This window comes from Notothenia coriiceps, unplaced genomic scaffold (genome assembly GCF_000735185.1).
Source record: "Notothenia coriiceps isolate Sejong01 unplaced genomic scaffold, NC01 NC01_scaffold00037250, whole genome shotgun sequence".
NCBI classification, from domain to species: Eukaryota; Metazoa; Chordata; class Actinopteri; order Perciformes; family Nototheniidae; genus Notothenia; species Notothenia coriiceps.
Genome location: NW_011369951.1, coordinates 10,370,280 through 10,387,526, shown reverse-complemented (window position 1 = coordinate 10,387,526; position 17,247 = coordinate 10,370,280). Strand labels below are relative to the sequence as shown.

The following is a 17,247-nucleotide window of genomic DNA, read 5'->3' as shown; positions in this document are numbered from 1 at the left end:
ACATGAGAATAAATAGGGAAACTGGCTGTATATATATATATCTTTGTAAAGCTCAATGGAGTGTATACATAATGTGATAGTTTGTTCATACATTAAGCTGTGTGTGCTCTGCATGTGCTACGTTGTGTTAAAAAAGGTTGTGTTCAATATTTCCGAGTGACTGTATCCAATAACACAGGCATTCACATGTTCGGCTAATCTTCTGCATTGATAGCCGCATGTAGTTAACTCAAATGTGAAAGAAAATCAATCAGGCCTCCACTTCCTCTAAGTAGCAGTTCATCTGAGCAGGCAGAGGTTAAAGTCATGTTCATTTCCTTAACAGGATGAATAATCAAGAAACACAGATGTTAAAGGGCTACAACTACTTTCATATTCAGGCCCTTCTATGAAACAATCCTGTTAAATACTACCGAGACCCTGCTTGATTGACTTGAAAGGTTTTATTGCTCCTATGATTAGACCACCACCACCCATAGTCATTTCTCTTAATGACTCTGGACAAGTGGAAATACTCATAACTTCTCACGTCATTGTGCAAACCTCACAAGTTCTTAGAATCCTGCGGTGGGAGGCAGAACGGTGATAACATTTAGATTTTCCTGAATTTGTGGCAAGGTAGCCAGGTTAAGCAGCCAGAGGCACGTGGCCCTGAGCTCACCTAATCCTACAGCCTGTGGTCCCCGGGTGTTTGTTGTGGCGGCTGAAGGGGCTCGGGAAGCACACAGTGACAGAAGTGCCGCTGTGCCAAGACACACACACACACACACACACACACACACACACACACACACACTCACTGGCAGAGGTGATGACAGGTCGCAGATCTGTGGGAGAAGAAAAATAATGAGCTTATGATGACACACAGAAGACACACACTCTTTTGCTTGCTCTCACACACACACACACATATATGCACATACACACACTCTTACATTTCTTATGGGATCAACAGGAATATAGTTCACAAAAGCTGCTCTTGAAAGGCCAATTTACTCTGCGGAGCCTTCACACAGTTTTCATTCCATTTTCCAGCATCCCTCCTACCTGGTATCCACTGATACTCTTAGTTACCCACAGAAATAAAAGCCTACATTAACTGAAGAGAGTCTCGTACAATGAACTCTGTGCACACTTCAAACACTACAAGTGGTTTGTGCACAATGTGACAAGATGACGTTACGTGTGCTCATTAGCGATGATAATGCACGCATGAAGAGAACATTGATGTGTTTATCATCTCTTTCACTATGCTGCTCTTAATGATTCCTCCAGGAGGTCAGAGGGCGGGTATGAGATTATATCGCCGTTTATGTGCTGTGAATTCTGAATAGCATGTTAACATATGCATGAAATAATAAAACGGCTGTTTTTGTTGTCGGCTAAATAAATAATTCAAGATTATTTTCTATGTAAGCTGTTGCTAAGGCCGAACTGGGCGGACATTGACACAGAAGACTGACCAATTACAGAAAGAATAGACTTGTTATGTCTATAATCAGAACTGAATTTAAATCAACCTGTCTACAGAGAGCCCTTGTCAACAAGCACCAATACTTAAATTAAATAACATTAGGATAACTGGATCATATTTAGCAGATACAAAAAAACACCTTTACTTATTTTTTCCCCCGACAGAAACCCATTGTAAAGGTTGTTTTGTCATTTATTTAACTAGTGCTCAATGTGGCAATACAAGTTCCACATTATAAATTATGTGATTTTCTAATTAACTCCTAAAGTAGTCATCAAAGCACTTCAGGACCCTTCAGATTTGCTCATGACATGATAAGTTCTATGGTTTTTAGTAAACAGAAATGATTTTGAATGCTGTATTTTTTTCTCGGCCCACCATGAAAGAAAGACTGCAGCTGCAAATTCTGACCTAATATTTTCTTTTCACTACAGTTAGGTATCACACTGAGATGTCAAGCCAAATCTTAACCTAATCTGCTCCACTGAGTTATTTGTGTGCAGCGCTGCATTTGCCAGAGGAAAAGGCTGGTGACTTTAAATATTTGAATGTCAAGGACAGGAAAATCCTTGATATTGTTTCATACCTGAATAGATCTCTGCCTTGTCCTTTAACATGGTTCAACATTTTAAATCTTTAAAATAAATACAAAAATGTAAACAACTTCAAATAACGGTTCACTGGGTCGAAGTGACTTTTGTTCATTGTTTATTCTGCATACAGAAACAAGGATGAACAAAGAGCACTGCATGAGACAGAGAAGTCGGATCAATATGGCGCTTCATCATCACTTGGGGCTCTTCTGTATTCCTCTCCTCTTCCCTGTATCTGCCGACATCCGCAAAAACATTTTGTTTCTGTTTTGGCTTCAAACATGTTCACTTTACACCAAACTAAATGCTCTCCAGAGACCTTACTCCCCCCTAAATGAATTCCTCTCCTGTTCCCCATCACTTTGATTACTGAGAGTATGAAACCCTCTCTCTCGGTGAGCTGCTACATCTGATGCGCTGAAAAACTGCTGAAATAGCAACATCTCTTAGGCTATTGATGGAGACACAAGTGCAAAGTACAAGAAGCAGGTTAAACTGTAGAGTGAAGGTGTGTGTCGGAGCTAGGGTATGTGAGGATAAGGACTTCTGAATCTTGACACGGACACTATGGTTAACATCAGACACCTGCCTGCAGAAACATTGATGAGCCAGACCTCTGTCCCCAGCACCGCCTCAGCACAGACATCTGCATGATTAAAGCCGTGTGTCTCCAGCATGTGACTTATTAAAGTGCAATGCAATTAAGCACCCCGTCCCCTGGCTGACCAGCATCTGCACTCTTGCATGAATGATGCTCAGAGGCAGACATGACTGACTGGTACAAGTCAGAAGCTCCCCTCCCATCTACCCTAGCTGCTTCTCAGTCTCATCCTAGTGCTCTATGTGCTCATTTATCACAATGCTCAATTTCTTCTTGCTTGTGTTAATTTACATCTACATAATGGAAACCAGTCAACGGAAACTTTGCTTGGTATTGCAATCTTGTCTGGAGCAGCACAGAGAATGCCTGAACAGTTGTGGGTGTGTGTGTAACATGTCTTTGCACCATCAGCCTATTATCCCTCCTATAGATTCAAGCGGAGGGCTCATATACAATTTTTATGAGAATCCTCCCGGCCACTCAATCTGTTTTGTAATCACTACTGAAGGCATCCCGGAGCAAGCTAATTCGGAGTGATCTAAAGGTTACAGGTGTAACCGCGCAGCTCAGAGTGCCAATGAGATAAGCCCACTGCCGGCCATCCCTGTCTGCTGCTGGGGGCTGAGAGTCATTAGGAGTCAGGCCTCATTAGAGAGCTGCCCCCCCGGCTGCAGCCACACACCTGAGCGGCTGATGTGTCGGAGGCCAGGGGGACAATGACATGTCGGGGGCCGTGCTGGTTTCTGACAAGCGGAGCATAAAAACAGCACACACTGGATGTCTGCTTCTACCGCCTGCAAAAACTCAGTTTAAAGCTCCTTGGATTTTACTGCAGTATTTTAGGCCCATGTTTCAACTGGGCGAAGTGGTGGAAAGTAATTAGGTGAGATAAATGTACACAAGTCCTGGACAAGTTAGAGCATGGTGTAATGATAATGTTTTCTTTAATTTGCCTCTATATTGTTTAATGTATTAGTAGATATCAAACAGACACTAAATTGTCATGTTTAATCGTTATTTAAGTAAATTAATCCAGAGTTGGGCACATCTTCTCCAACGCCTCCCAACTAAACTCCTGTTTCCAGGGAAATACAAATGCTCATTTGCATTAGCTGATAAACTTTTGTCTTTTAAAAAGAGACTAATAATTGTATCTGACACTTAATGTTCCAGGTTGCTTTGCAGATTAAGATTGAACAAATTAATCAGATTTATTAGTTATAAATCATTGTTTGAGATTCAACCCAGCAATTCATTGTCAAAAGCTACACCACTACAATAGTAAAGAATTTCTTTATGCGTCTTTAGACAATGTTAATGTTTAATGAGTTGGATTAAGAATAGGACCACTCTGCAAAATAAGTACTACATTTTACTTATAACAGAGTACATTTCAGTATTTTTTGTTTTAATCAAGAACAGATCTTCCACTTCTTCCACCACAGAACATACTAATTTAATATTATGTTGTCTGTTTTTATCTTTATGGCAACAAGACATTTTCTTAATTTCTCTTGACTTTTCATTTTATTCCTATACACATCACTTTAAAGAGGCGAAATGCATCGAGCTCAAACGTATTGAAGTCGTAAAGCCCGAGAGGGTGTTTGTCGCTGCATTTATGGGAATTTCAGTAATGCTGACAGCATGAAGTGCAGCCAAGGCAGCAATGTCTTATACCTGATCTCAGTAAAAATGCACTCCTGGGTACTTTTCTTTTTATTACACTTGAATGATTAGGAATGCCAGCTTGACATGATCCAGCTAAGGATTAACTTCACAATCTCTCAATCTCAGGCCGGCCACTGAGGGACTATAACACTGCTCAGCTCTGGTTATGGACATTATTAGTTCAACTCATTTGTGAGGACATACAACATATAGGACATAGTTCTCAATATGTTATCAAAGACAGGAAGAAAAGTTTCACCCTGCTTTAGCTCTGGATTTGAACATATGATGAGGGAAAGATCCCATTAGTGCAATATGAAAGTTATTAGCTGTATTGTGTTTTCAGTTTCCCACTTTAAAACACTGTGTTTCTGATGATATATGTATAAAATACAATGTACAAAAACAGATATTGTATTTAGAGACTTCATCTTGAGTATTGCAGGTGCAATTCTAATTAATCAGGCTGCCATCAATTAAACTACTTTGATCATGGATTTATCCGTTGAAGTCATTTTTCCAGCTTTGGACAAAGAGCCAATTTAGAACATTATGATTACTGTTTTTCACAATCGTCAGACATTTAGATCAAAGGTTCATTGATTTATGGAAAGTAATAGCCAGCAGATTAAATAATCAATCATACAAAAATAACCATTAGTTTTAGCACTGGTATATGTTTTTCAAAAGGGGACACATACCAACATTTGAATTGAACAAGTTATTATGGTATTGAATAAATGATAGGATGGAAATACATTATATAGTGGAGTTACATTCTCCTGCGTCAAGCCTTCAAATCTTTTTAACTTAGTTGCATTGCAAGTCACTCGCCAACCATTAATGAATTTATAACATCCAACCCTCCGCTGACAGCAGTGGTAAATCGTGGGAATTATGAGCGAAGCTTTACACTGGTAGTTCTTCAGCTGCTGCAGTGGGCCTTCAAGACTCGCTCTTATGAAACCACTATAACCTAACAACACAACTTCCATTTGGATGTGGAGGCACCTGGGAAAATGCTGTGCGTCGTTTAACAGGAGCTTAATTCTGGCCACATGGTTTATTCATGCGGCGACCGCTGATATCACGACTCTCATAAATCACGCAGTGCGGCATGCTGGACGTCCACGGGCTCAGGCAGGGCTCACTAATCTCAACACCATCTTTCATCTGAATAACCTTGCCTTACCGCAGGGCAGGCCAACACCAGACACAGCCCATTGGAGGGGGACTCTCCTCATACTTTAATTTCTTTCAGTCTGGGCACAAAGACTTTCTGCAGCCTGTCAGAGCAGACACACTGGCCTGTGTGCTCGCAGGCAGCAGTCTGCTCGCTCTCCACCACAGGCAATAATAAGAAATTGCTTCATGGACATCAGAGGAACTAATCTAGTCTAACGTTAGCTTTATGAATGTAGAATCAGGCACACAAGGGAGGAGAGCAGTGGGGCCGGGCGAGCCATCTGTTCAGAAGTGGTTCAAAGAAAGAGCAGACAATTTGAAACTAATGTGAGTAAACACGATCATCAAATATAGATAATAGGATGGAGCATACTGCAACTTTGCCCTCAATTTTGTCATGCTTTTTCTACTGTCAAACATTATTACATATTTTGTAATTAATTGGATTTAGGTACTAATCCACAGAACAGTCACAGAATCCACAACCATAAACACGACACCGATTACCGCCTTCAGGCCTACATTTTACGTGATAAAACTAATTAGTGAAACAACACCACTCGATGAATCAAAAATAACAATATGCCTGTGTGACATAGTTCTGCCTGCTGCTTAGAACAGTCACTATGTTTCACTCCATGATTCTAATAATAAACCCCAGGCGTCACAGTGACAGCAGAATGTCTCGCTATGCCCTATGCGCTGCGTCTGTCCTCTCTCCACGGCCTGGCTCCGGCCTCCTGCTGCCACCAGGAGGAAGCACCAGCCTCCTCTTCCTCGCACCAGTAAGGCTCTCCTTCCCCAAAAAGACAATTAGCCACCCTGTGACTAACTAAAAATAACGTAACAGTTGGACATCTTAGGACAAATTAACATGCTTATTAACCTGTTGAACCTTCTGCTCTGTCCCACCAGCAGAACAAAACTGAGCCACTTTATTACTTTGGAGGTCTGTGCAAGAAAGCACAGACGCAATCTTGCACACTAAGCAGCCAAGACAGTTATTAGTATATTCTATAAAGGTTTTATCCTCTACAGAGAGAGGGCAGAACTCAGCAGAGGTAGGGTGTGGACAGAAAAACAAATGAACAAAAAGCGGAGGGAAGAAGGCACTGAACAGGCAAGTAGAGGCGCTAGCTGAGCAGCTCGCCATGAAATGCTGAAACAACAGCATGGCTGCAAGGGCAATTTTACACTCCAATAGATTCACACCTCAGCCACCAACCCCTTCCAACTCTGAACCTTGTGTCTTCTTGGTGTCTTCATTTATTTTGTGTCAGTGTCCAAGATGTGAGAAGCCAAGCAGTGAGAAACTCGTCCCAAATGTCGCAGGGTAAGCGGTGTGTGAAGCGGACAGGGAGAGCGAGAAGATAAAAGCCACTGCGCCTGGATGAACCTCGCTCTCTGTGCAGACAAAGTAGAGATTTTTCTACCAAGAGTACTGCACTTCACATTAGTGGTACCCATAGGAAAACACATAACAAGTGTGTAGTTGTTTACTGATCACTGTATGTGCTGCAGGGGAAGAAGCACGGATACAGAAGTGCATCAGTACATCAGTGTAGAAAATACTCCAGTCAAACTATTGAACTTAAAATCTTGTTGAAGTGGAAGTACATACTGTAAGTATTATCAGCAAAATACACACAAAGTGTCAAAGTAGATGGCCTATGAGATTGATATATCATTATATATGACATAATTAGACTTTGAATAAATTGATGAACCAGTATTAAGGTCATGATGATGCAGTGTGTAAGCAGAACATAGCTATGCTTTTCAAGGTGAAGCACATTTTTACTTCTTTAGTAAATAGTAACTAACTATTAGGGTCCAAAGATGAATCTGGTGGAGATGACTAATGGTAGAACAAAAATATATATAATAATATATATATTTATTTCTCTAATATTTGAATTATTCTGATCCATGGACAATTTGAACTGTTATTGATAATAAATTGTGTAATAAGTTTAAGGGGAAGTGTGCTTGTTGGACCTGCCAATAGCTCACAGACCTCTAAAACAGGACATTGATTTTTATTCAAAAGGGGTCACTAATCAAAACAGTTCGAACCAATATGTAATCTTTAACAATGTGTTATCAATTTATCCTGCAGTTGTTTTACACAAACTATTCATTTGAAAAGTTACTTCAGCCGGCCGAAACGTCAACATTACAATATTTTCATCTGAAATGCAGTGCAGTTGAAGCATAAGGTAACAGTTAAAGTCAATTACAAGTACCTACAATGTTATTCAGTACTTGACATTATGTAATCAATTACTTTCAACTACTGATGTACTGTAGTTTTGGTATTGTAACTATCAATCCAGTGCAGGCCAAACTCTATAAAAAATTCAGATATATCCAAGACCCAGTCGGATCTCTCACAAGATTAATCTGTGTGTATTTAGGTGCAAATTATTTTCTAAAGATAACCAATCAGAATAGAATATTAAAGACTAAAAGCTCCCACTTTCCTCGGTATATCAGTGGATTACTCCCTCTGACAGACAGTGTAGCACATTAACCTTTTGGATTACCAGTCAATGACTACAAGAGGGATGATTTACTATCATGATTATTAAGTCTGAAAATATGCTTCTGCAGCACGTAAAACCAGGCCATCGAGCAACCAGACGATCGCAATTTAGTAAAATGATAGCTCCATCAACCAGATTTGCATTAAAGATGTATGCCTAATTTTTGCGACTATGACCTTTTAAATGTCCTTGAATCCCCTTGAGCATAACACGCCTCCACTACTTAGACTGAATGCATTTTTAAAAAATGATCCAAAGAGAGGATTGCTTGGCTTTATTCAGCCTGCCTGATGAATACACAAAGAAGATACCTAAATTCATCACTACATGACAGAATCAAATGAAGCCAAAATGTAACTGATGGTGAGAATGCACATAAATCCAGAGTCAAATGCAGGAGTTTGCTTGTATAATCATTAGGATACATAATAAAACCACTTGGCTGAAGAAACAATGCAGTGAAACATGTTCTATAAATCATCGGCTTCATAAGAGGTTCACATTGTTAAAACTCTTTCTGTATCTCTATTTCCCTGTAGGGTGAAATACTACAATATAATTGTGTCATGGATCACAATAGTGTAATACATCACCATGAAATCCAACAAACAAAATAAAATAAATGTAATGCACTCAAATGCTCTCACTGTCTGTGATTGCAGCTTTCTCTGCCATCTCAACCTACACAGCCTTGTGCTCTTTATAGAAATTATCTAAAAATCTATACAAATCTAAACAAAAGTTTTGCTACGTCTCCCTGACACCCTTACAAACTTACTTGCTACTTTTTGAGTCATTATTCTCATAACTCCCCCATGGCCATGGCAGGCAGGAGTGGTGCTGGTGCTTGGAGGTGCCAAGTACCTGTGCCCCCCTCCCCCCTGACCTTCTGCTCTCTGGACAGGTCAGAGTGTGAAAGCATCGCCTGCGAGGGGCCAAAGGAGGGACACTCGGCTGCCTGGTGTATTATTCATGAGTCGCCCCTGTTGAGTGGGCAGTTTATCAGCATCCAAATCCCAGATGTGGTTCAATCTGTGCTCCATTCACTGCCCTGACTGCTGGCCATTGATCAATAGCGAGGTATCCGGGTGCTGAATAAGCGCAGGGGCTTTATGTTATAGAGCTCAAAGCGCCTCACTGATAGCACAATGATCAATCACTAGACATTGGAAATGGGCCAGAGTTTGCTTGCTAGAACTGATCGGACAGGATGAGAGGAGATGCATCTTCAACATTTATTAAACACGAGTAGCACAGCATGTGGCTGATATGTGGCTGTAATATGTTCCATGTCAGGTATACGTGCAATGAGGCAATAAGGCCGAGTGTATGCAAGTAAGCATCTCAGTTTCTAAATCAGATTTTACTTCCACAGAAGTTATATGCACTGTAAATATATCAGCACACATACAGTAACACAAACATGCTATGATGAGGTCCCTCTCTGAAAGGTGCCAGAGGCAAGGTATCACACTCTAATAGGCATCACAGTATTAATGGACAGTTGAGCACAGAGAATCATTGTCCACTTTAATCATCAGTCAAATATATGCAGCCAAATGTGGCATGACCACAAGTCTTCCCTGTCTGCATTTGTCAGGATGATGATCATCCATCATGCTGCAGAATTACTGTATAATATGAAATGTGAATACTGAATAATAATAATGAGTATGCATGTGTCAGATAGCCTATACAGGACTTACTGTCATACTTATTGAACAACCTAGGTTGTGTCCTTAAGAGTTCAAGTGCAGGTCAGCGTTTCATGTTAATTACACATGTTGTTAGGAATTTTAATTCATGAAGAAATATTGTTTGATCATCAAAACACAACCTAATAGATATATAATTAAGACCCATGAAAAGCTCACACTGCAGGATGCAGTTCATGTTTGAGTTTGTTTAACAGGAATGGGTATTGTTGAGTTTAAAAAAACAAAAAGGAAGGTAGAAAAAACTGGCTTCACTTATGAAAGTAATAATATACATTTTAACTGATTTCCACAATTTGTTATACTCTCTTATAGCCTCTCAGTACATTTTTGATGCTGTCAAATTAACATTCATCTTTAAACGCATGATCTTACAATGAAAAGAAAAGCCAACATTTAGGATGCTCACTGATTATCTCTGGATTCTTTACCGCCTAAATTTGTGATTTAATCATTTTAAAACTTTACAGTAATTACTGTAATTATAAAAGCAAGTACAACAAACTGCAAAGTCGACTATGCATAAAAAGCATATGCCTGAGATGGCGAAGTGGATTTTTGCTGTCTAAGGCATAAGGATGAATAATAGCCTTATCAACAAAGCACAACACATCCCAACACGCTGGGATCTTATCACTGCTCATTTCCTCAGCTCATGTACTTCCTGTATCTCGGTTGGAGAATGTGTCGTGTGGTTCCCTGCTCTCCCACTGACAACCTAGTCATGTCAAAAAGATTCAGGCTTTATGGTAACGTTCCTTTCACAAGACAAGAAAGGAAAAAAGTGGCAGGTGTAAGCAGAATCATCAGCAGTATTTGCAAAAAGTCACCAGATTCCCACAAGGGACATGCTTGTCATTAAAACAAACAAGAAAAGAACTGATGAGTGCATTAATCAGAGCGCAGCCAAGCATCGGTGGGGAGAGCTGTGGTCCGTGGCGTTACTCCCCAAGAGCGCCTGCACCTGAGGGAGGGGGGGGGGATTAACACTGCTCCACACTGAAGCCCCTGTATCTGAAATCTGCCTGAGCTCATCGTTTCTGCTCCTTGCTAAGAGGCTGTGGCTGGAAATCAGGCTCAGGCAATCTATTCCCCTGCAGAGTGCTGGCTGACCGACATCAATGCCGTGCATTGTCGAATTATTAATTAAATGCATGCAAGCGTAATCAGATGCAGACATGGTCAGACCTTTGGGACAGCTAACATAGAATTGAAGCAGAATCTAAATTGCAGATTTCCTCTTATTTTTCAATGCCAGCTTGCTATGCTGTTTTAGAAATTTAGCATCACTTTGCACTTATTTAACTTGGTTAATGCAAATCATGCTTGACCATGACTTTTTTTACCGTACAGACTTAGACAAACAAAAAAAGTATGACAAAAAGGACTCAAACAAGCTTTTGTTTGCTAATGTCAACCAATAGAGTAAAAGCTCCAGCATTAGAATGTTTACATAGTTATATAAGAGATCAGATGTGGGTGTATGCTGCATTATATTGTTTTTATTCCCCCTACACAGGCGCTCAAAATGTAAATGCCACAGCTTTTAAAAGCATACCAAAAAGTTCAGGTTCTGCCTCCTATATTTCATTAACTTTTGTTAATACAGTTGCTTTGGCTCCAGGGTATTTGCTCAATGCTATTTTGCTGAAATAATAAGATCTATCAGTCAGCGCAAAACAAAAACAGCTTAATTTGCAGAATAAAGGTCATTCAAGCTGCTACTTTTGAGGGGCTTCGACAGAAAAAACAGTGTTCAAAACAACAAACACTGCCTTGAAATATTACAGAACACTGAGGTATTCACTAGTTCTCAAAATCACAGTCAAGTTTACAACGATGAGCTGACTATGCTTTGCCCTTGTGGACTGGACCCATTATACTTATTTTCCTACAGAACACAGTATACTGCAAATCTAGATATGCTGCTAGAGACTATTCACACTGCCAAAAACATATCTGGCCTGCGGGGGGAAATTGTTCCTCGGCATATGTGCTGATGAGTGCTTCCAAATCTTTTAATTCACATGTGATTAAGAGATTATTGAGCTTGCATGAATCCAAACCAGTGTTAATTGCATTCATTGAATATTTTAAGAACAAATTAGTGAGTCCTCTCTAAATCATTCAGAAATGTAAATTGTCCTTACACAGTTTTTACATATACTTTCATTATGTCTTATCTACATTGTTATAAGTGTGCAAATCAAATTCCTAACATCTAAAGCAATTTCTCTGTTTGCCAATAGAATGTGTCCTTGTGACATGAGAGAGCTGTATGCCTACCACGGCCACACTTTCATTAATCAACACTAATTAAAGGTATTGATTTAGCCAAACATCAGGATTTCCAGTTGAAAGGGTTTACTAGATTGTAAAGAGCAAACAACAGAAAACGACCGAATGCACAAGCCACTCGTGTGCCCTTGAAGGCTCCGTCGCTTTGGAAGAGCTCAGAAAATGAGACAAAGATGTGTCCGCTCACTTCTCATTAAACAACGTCAGAATTCACAGCGTCTCGGAGGCAAATGCCGTCCTTGGCTCGACTGAGAGCTGAAGCACTGAGGCTGAACTGAGTATCAATTTGTTTTCTGGCAGCATGACCTCTCAATGCAGGAAAAAGTTGTATGAAATCACAGCTTGAACCAAACCCCAAACCCTGAGGGACCGGCAGATGGTATTCAACAGCAACCTCAGCTCACATGTGATGATGAATAGACACTTTATTAGAGGGTAAAATAAATGGAATGCTCATTGAACATGTCACACCACTTCAGCAGGCGCATGCTATCCCCGGAGAGACTAAAGCAACCGTTTGTGCAATAAATAAATACAATTTATTTTTGATCACACAAGCTTTATGTGCATAAGCTGCAAATATAATTTTTTATTTTTTTAAAAAGGTGTCATTATTACTGTACGTTAAAAAGCTGTGTATACTGTATGAGCATAATAATGGGATACAGTTACTTCAAAAGTCTATTAACTGCTGTAGAAAGTAAAAACCTGTCCTTATAAAGAATAAATAAATTACTTGATTGGCTGAAAATTACAATTTCAAACAGAAAACCATGTGGCTATTTATACTCAGGTTAATGGTTAACATATTGTAGAGACACAGTTTTTACATGACAGTAACATTACAATTACATAACTATATTATACATAATATGTGGATTTGTTTGACTTCCAAAATAAAGGCTCTGTAGGAGTAAACAAATAAAAAATAATAATAAAAAGGTTTAGTCCACATTTTAGAAATCAGAACTGTCTTTATTTGTTGCTTTAGTGGATTTGAAATAGCTTTGACTTTTAAACTCGTTGAAATACAAAAAGGCCAAATACTTTAAATGATGTGAATTATTCATTTGTGCACAGTGAAAGATTTGGGTGGTTATTATAGGGGAAATAATGTAGAATCTAAAAATTGGGAAGTGATTAAAAACGACATGTGTCACCGTTAAATACTCAAAAAACTTAAAAGAATTATGGAAATAAAGTTATCAAAGGGTAAGGAAGAAAATCGGTGTTGAAAACATGAACTTATACATCTTGTACAAAGTGTCACTCTCAGGTTCAAAACAAATCCTGCATTGCTGGAGTCAGTGCCAAGGCACATTTATGATAAATGACTTTATGACAAATTGCTATAATGCGGGCAACCCAGAGTGTGGGATACAGTGCATGCAGCTCCAACAGGAAAAACAACAGTATCTACTGGGCTTCAAATGAGACCGTCCGTGTGTGTCAGTGCCCCTCCTGTATCTGCCAGTCGTTTAAAAAAAAAATGTTATTTAGCAAGAGCCACCTTCGTCTGTTTATGTTGTTTTTTTTGCTAAAATAAATCAACAGCAGTAGTGATTTCATTATTTAACCATGGTGCAGATCTGCTCATTGACCAATAGACTAATGAAAGTTTAATCAGCTGCTTTAGCTTGCACTATGTTGTCATCTAGTGGCTCAAAATTGACATAACATACAGCATGGGGTCTTTCTAGACTGAATCATGTTGTTGATCACAGCTGGCTGATTCACTCATCATGACTTTGATAGACACAACAAATGTTGGAATTCCACCGAGAAATTCAGCTAGAATTGAGAAAGACATTTGAGTCACAGGGGCTTCTTCAACCAATGTTAATGAGAAATGATTTGTATTCCAGGGGAAGCAAGAAATGCAATAGGTCTATTATGATCAGCTACAGTCACATAACTTATGAATAAACCCACCATAATTCATCCAAGCAGAGTTGGCATTGAAGCAGTTGAAACCAACAATTTTAACACAGTTCTGCAGCATTAGCATTCCTTGAACGACATACTTTAAAATCTCTGCGTCTTCAAACTAATAGCATTCCTGGCATAAAAACGCAGTCTTCAAGCCGTGCAAAAAAAACATAAACAATAGCATGTCTGCAGAATTATAAAACTCTCTGGATGGATTTATTTGGCAAAGTACGCACATTTCCATAGTATAGACTCGCCAATCGCCTAATTAAATAGAAAGCACCATTTGTCACACCAAGCAGCCAGCAAGCAGCAGGCTCCATAAATGCCAAGAGACTGCGCCGCAACTTACTGCGGGCTGCGTCCAAAACACAAACTAAAAATGTGACAAATCTCTATTAAAAAACAACTGAAAAGCTGTTTTATCAACAGATACTGTAAAGGGGTGGCGACAGACAACACTGCAGCATTATTAGCATCCTCTGCCGATTAAGTCAAAGCCCTTTTTGTTTGGCGAAAAAAAACTCACCCGTCTGGAGACTTGAGATTGAAAGTTATCGCCCTCGACAAAACAGCATTCAGCGGGTCCACGGTGCGACCCGGGCTTCCATGTATCATTGGTGATCAACTCAAAATGCTGCTGGGTTAAAGCAGGTTGTTTGTGGGGTTCAGAGCGGCGTTGTGCAGCACGCACGGCGGGCAGAAGTCAGGTGTAGTGAGGGGACCTGCCGCTGCTTCCTGCCTCTTCTCTCTCCTCTCCTTCTCTGGTGGAGCGCGGCCCACTTTAAACTCTGGTGACGTCATGGGGGTGATGCTGAAGATGCACGCCCCCCTCTCTCACCCTCACACACACACCACTTCAACATAATCCCACAATATTCCTATAATTGAAATAGGAATATGAAATGCACTTTTAAGGTAAACAACCTGTGGGACTCTTTAAAGGGCAACAACTAGTTTGCTTATTTCTATTTAAGATTAGCTCCCATCTGTCAGCTTGCCACATGGCTGCGACATTTAAAATTATATGAGATGATGGTGGGTACATTGCCAGGAGCAGCGTGATTATTATAATTAGATCCTATATTTTTCTGCAAGGGTGAACACTACAGCTCTCCTCTGAACCAAGAAAAAAAGGATCAACTTAGATAATTAGTTTTTCCTTCACCTTCAGCATTCAGATAATTGCTCCAAACCCATTTGACATATCCTCATACCGCCAAAAGATTTCAGTTTTGGTTTAGAGACGAAGTTGAGTAATGGTTGGTTGCAAAAAGTATTTGCAAGGTGTCAGTCAAACTCAAACTCAACCATCCTGATGTTTCCCAGAACATAAACTATCCCCATTTGGAATTTTCCACATGAAAGATTTGGAAAGATTTGGATGTAGTTTCACACTGTGACATTTAATAGAAGTATGATTATTTGGGGAAGGTCAGAGGCTTGGGAGTGTAACAGACAGGGAATCTAAGGTAAATGTCCTTGTTTTAACTGAATTATTCTCTGACCTGAAAAAACATTGTAAAGGACACATATTGTGGTATTTAATGTTTGTTCTGATCCCTAATAAGTATTGTTGGTGTACACGAAGCCTGATAAAGCTTAATCCCTCTTTGATTAAAAACACATCAATGTGCACTGTTGAGAGGTTCCTTTATTACAATGATCACTGGCACTTTACTTTGTTTTGAGTCGATTCCACCTACACCGCCTGCTGCTGTAAACACTCAGAGCAACACGTATTAACCTGTTTCTGAAAATAGTAACAAAAAAATGCACCATTTACTCCTGTTAGAGGAACATTGCCTTAAAACTGCAGTGACCACCTGTTTTAGGGAGCCATTTTTAAAAGGAAACTATATTGTGAGCCTTGTGATTTGCATTTTCAGCAGGAAAGACAAATACGACTAAGGATAAGAGCCACAAACAGGGTATAAAATCACAGAGATGGAGAAGTGGACTATAAGATCAAAATGGTTTTGGACTTTTAGGAAGATTATAGACAACAAGAAAAAATTGAGTATAACATGACCAGGTTCATGAACACAGTGGGGTAGTACGTAACAAAACAACACAAAATACTTAATTATATATGATTAAAAGTGGACATGCTTGTATTGTTCACCCAATGGATATTCTATCGACACATTTGTCAGCTCACTTGATTTAAGGCAGAAGCATTTGACTCTATTACATACATTTGCGTAATTCATCAACTTAATGTTTCAGCTCTAGTTCTGCACATGTTTGGGGAGTTTAATATCTAACGATGCATCATATTATATAAGCTTTTTTGAATGTAAAATCCTCATTTGTAAAGTGACCTTTAGCCTAACTACACCTGTAAAATATGTACTGATATAGTGGTGTGTGGCATGAAATTGAAACATTCAACTACAGTACAAGTAAAGCTCAGATTTGAATTTAAAGGGGTCATTTTCACATTTCATAATTGTCTTCTGTGCCAGGTTCTCATAATTTCATAATTTTCAGGTTTCATAACTGTATTCTGTGCCTCTACTGTGACCTGTTTACATGCTTTAATGTTCAAAAAGGTCTTCTTTTTTTTCTCATACTGCCTTTTTCTGCAGCACCTCTTTTCAGCCTGAAACCAGAGCCCGCAGTCTGCTCTGATTGGTTATCTGGCTCTGTTGTGATTGATCAACCGCTTAGAGATGTCTCGCCCCTTAGCCTTTGAAGACCATTTACATGCACAAAAGCCTATACACAACAGAAGAGAGATAACCCAAAACGCATAGGGCCCCTTGAACTAGTTGGATGTATGTATTTAGAAACGTTGAACTCGTTGAGTATCTTTCAGTTGTTGCTGTCTGTTTATGTTTGCTGTAGGCTAGTTCAACATATTCCATGCCACTAAAACAAACCTGCACTTTCCCAGCGGTGTACCCCACTTTTGTGTGTGTGTGTGTGTGTGTGTGTGTGTGTGTGTGTGTGTGTGTGTGTGTGTGTGTGTGTGTGTGTGTGTGTGTGTGTGTGTGTGTGTGTGTTCATTTCTCAATCATTTACAAGTACTTGTTCTGCCTCAGTGCATCTTAGTGTTGGACTTTTGTTTTTCGTACTTTATCAGAAATGTGTTTGCAGCCACATTTGGCGCATGCAGTCCTTTGTGTGCTGTCTTTGGCTCGGCTCCAGATGAACTACATCTGCCCAAAAGTAAAAGAAGACACAGCTGCCTTTGCTCTCTGTATTAGCTCGCTGAGTTATCTTGCCCAAA

At 39.6% G+C, this 17,247-nt stretch overlaps 1 protein-coding gene across 1 annotated transcript in view; it reads right to left on the bottom strand.

Annotated features, from left to right (window-relative positions):
• Window positions 1-14,734, bottom strand: part of LOC104967286 (multiple epidermal growth factor-like domains protein 11) — a 32,120-nt gene extending 17,386 nt beyond the window's left edge. The window contains exon 1 of the mRNA XM_010796700.1: window positions 14,542-14,734. The gene's annotated coding sequence lies outside the window, so the exon portion shown is untranslated. The remainder of the gene's footprint in view (window positions 1-14,541) is intronic.
• Between the last annotated feature and the right edge of the window lie 2,513 nt (window positions 14,735-17,247).